Source organism: Arachis stenosperma, chromosome 6 (genome assembly GCF_014773155.1).
Source record: "Arachis stenosperma cultivar V10309 chromosome 6, arast.V10309.gnm1.PFL2, whole genome shotgun sequence".
Classification (NCBI taxonomy): Eukaryota; Viridiplantae; Streptophyta; class Magnoliopsida; order Fabales; family Fabaceae; genus Arachis; species Arachis stenosperma.
Genome location: NC_080382.1, coordinates 60,083,308 through 60,086,859, shown reverse-complemented (window position 1 = coordinate 60,086,859; position 3,552 = coordinate 60,083,308). Strand labels below are relative to the sequence as shown.

The window sequence follows — 3,552 nt, the reverse complement described above, 5'->3', positions numbered from 1 at the left end:
CTAAACCCCCTTTCATTGGGTTAGGGAGCTCTATTGTAATTCAATGAATCAATAATAGTTTTTATCTTCTTCTTCAATCTTTTCTCTTGAATTTTTGTTAGAAAGCTTCTCGATCTAATTCCATTGGTTAGTTGTCTTGGGAAAGAAACTATCTATAATTGGAATCCTTCGGAACCTTGGGAAAGGAATGGAGGATTCATGCTAGAGAAGCTTTCTCACAGTGAATTGGATTGGGGTTTGGATGGATATTGTGACATGTAATCCTACCAAATTGTGGTTCATGAAACTGTGTGGTATAATCAGTGATCGAGCGTCATCTCTTCTTATGAACATTTAAACCAAGGGATTGGGAATTTGTTTGTTTTTAGAGAGAATTGGTGAGCCAAGGGATTGGGATCCAATCATATAAGATTACCAAGCAAAATTCAATGAACGCATTGGTTGAGGAAGGGATAAAAATGTTTGGATTCGGAGATCTCAATATCTCCTGAAACCCAATGAATTCCCCATTTCTGATTTACCACTTTCTCTTTACATTCTGCAATTAAATTCATGCAATCACCCCGATCCCTTTTTAATTTCAGCAATTTAGCTTCTCGCTCTTTAATTCATGCAATTTAAGATTACGCAATTTCAATTTCTTGCCATTTACGTTCCCCGCCAATTTTACATTCCGCAATTCTCATCTAAATCTTGATTCCGCTCAACTAGAACACACTTCTAATCCGAATTGCTCACTCAACCAATCCTTGTGGGATTCGACCTCACTCTATTGTGAGTTTTTACTTGACGATAACCGGTGCACTTGCCGGAAGGAATTTTTGCCGATCGTGCAATTTCCTAAAATCGTAGCATCAAGTTTATGGCGCCATTGCCGGGGATTGGTTTTCGATTGACAATTCTCAAATTGGAAGTTAACTAGATTGAGCATTTTTCTTGTTTTGTTAATTCAGTTCAAGTTACTTGTTGAATTTTAATTTTTGTACTCTGTTACTTGCTTGCTTTCTGTATGCCTTTAAATTCAAGCAACTAACTCACTGACTCACTAACTATTTGAATTAATTCGTCAACTGCTCTAACCATACTCTTCCATTAATCAAGAGTATTTCACTTGTTTGTTGCCTGTGCTGTGTTCTTGTATGACAGGTAGGAGAGGAGAGACATCAACTCCTCCATATACCGAACCAGAGAGGACCCTTCATAAACTTAGAAGGGAAGCAAGAGGGAAGAGAGTACTGGGAGAAGAAGAATCTGAAGGAGAATCTGAGGACAATTTTGAGGAAGCTCTAGATCTCAACATGGATAGAGAAGTTCACAACCATGAGAGAGCTGATGGAAACAATGCCATTCCCGAGAGGAGGGTTCTTGGTTCATACATAAACCCAACCTCTGGGAATTGTGGTAGCAGCATTCAGAAACCACCCATTCAGGCCAACAATTTTGAACTCAAACCACAGCTAATATCACTGGTGGAGAATCATTGTTCATTTGGTGGGAGTGCTAATGAAGATCCAAACCAACATCTCACAAAATTCCTGAGAATTTGCGACACTGTGAAGTCCAATGGAGTCCAAGAAGATGCCTATAAACTGCTCTTGTTCCCATTTTCACTTAGGGACAAGGCAGCTAAGTGGCTGGAATCATTCCCAATGGGGAGCCTAACAACCTGGGATGAGGTGGAAAGCAAGTTTCTGGCACGTTTCTACCCCCACAAAAGGTCAATAGGCTTCGATCTGAGGTTCAGACTTTTAGACAACAAGATGGTGAAACTCTCTACGAGGCATGGGAGAGGTTCAAGGATTTGACAAGGAAATGCCCACCAGACATGTTCCATGACTGGGTGCAATTGCATATTTTCTATGATGGACTTTCTTATGAATCAAGGAAGGCTGTAGACCATTCATCAGGAGGTTCATTGAACAGGAAAAAGACTGTGGAAGAAGCCATTGAAGTGATTGAGACAGTGGCTGAGAATGAGTACTACTATGCTTCAGAGAGACACAACACTAAGGGAGTCATGGAGCTGAACCATGTTGATACAATTCTAGCCCAAAACAAGGTGTTTACCAAGCAACTAGCAGAGCTCACCAGGAAATTAGAAACAAATCAAGTGGCTGCAATACACACACAAGATCAAGAGGAAGTAAGCACTGAAGGAGGTGATTGGGAAGAGGCCAACTATGTGGGAAATCAACAAAGGCAACCATATGATCCACATTCCAACACTTACAACCCAGGCTGGAAAAACCACCCAAACTTTGGGTGGGGAAACCAGCAAACCCAATCACAAAACCACAAACCTTACAACCCCAACCAACATAACAATTCCACATACCAAAACTCCAACCAAAGATCATACCAAGCCACACAAAACACTTACTCCCAACCACCATATCATGGCCAAAATAATCAACCTGCCCAACCTAATCCGAACCAACAATTTCAAGATCAATTAAACAGGATAGAAGGAATGCTTGCAAACATGGGTCAGGACATAAGTGAGTTGAAAAGCTTTAGGGATGATGTGAGATCTACCTTAAGGAACCATGGTGAAAAACTCAAGAGGATGGAGTCTCGAGTAGGAGAGCTATCTCAACAGGCCCCCAAGTCAACTGCAGTGTTCCCTAGTGACACAGAAAAGAATCCTAAAGGGGAACAAAAGGGAGTGAGATGGGAAGAATGCAAGGCCATCACCATATTGAAGGAAGTCTCAGAAGAAGAAGGAATCAGACCCTCAGAAAAGGAGCCAGGAAGAAGCTAAGCAGGAAAGTGAAACTGGGCAAGCCAAGGAACTGCAAAATAAAGGCATGCTGGAAACATACCAACCAAAAGCACCATTTCCTCAGAGGTTAGGAGGAGGTGAAAAAGGGAAAACATATTCAAGGTTTTTAGAGACATTTAAGTCTCTCCATATCAATATTCCCTTTCTTGAGATTCTCCAGCAGATGTCTACACATATCAAGTATTTGAAGGAATTGCTGAGCAAGAAAAGAGTTTTGAAGGGAGGACAAACTGTAAAAATGAACAAAGAATGCAGTGCCCTCATCAAGAAGGACATAGTCTCTAAGAAAACAGACCCAGGAAGTTTTCATATCCCCTGCATCATAGGGGAAACAAAAATTGACAGAGGATTCTGTGATCTAGGAGCTAGCATAAATGTGATGCCTCTGACTCTTATGAAGAGGCTACAACTGAATGAGGTGAGATCCACTGATGTAATCATACAACTGGCTGACAAAACTCAGAAGCAAGCTGAAGGGGTAGTTGAGAATGTGCTGGTGAAAGTGGGAAATTATTTCTTCCCCACAGACTTTGTCATTTTAGACATGGAGGAAAGCTACCTACACCCTATCATTCTGGGAAGGCCATTTCTAGCCACTGCTAGAGCGCTCATAGATGTAGAACAAGGAGAGCTAATTTTGAGAATACATGATGAACAGCTCATTTTCCATGTTTTCAAACCTGCATCTGAGCCTGAACCAGAACCTGAAAAGCCTAAGGATGATAGTAGCCATCTGTGTTTGGAGGAAAGCAATCCAACAGCTGAAACTC

At 41.2% G+C, this 3,552-nt stretch overlaps 1 non-coding gene across 1 annotated transcript; it reads right to left on the bottom strand.

Moving 5' to 3' along the window:
* Window positions 1–1,723: 1,723 nt before the first annotated feature.
* On the bottom strand, window positions 1,724–1,827 carry LOC130937017 (small nucleolar RNA R71). Its single transcript, XR_009068255.1, has one exon. It is a non-coding gene; the product is annotated as a small nucleolar RNA R71 (small nucleolar RNA).
* Window positions 1,828–3,552: the final 1,725 nt, after the last annotated feature.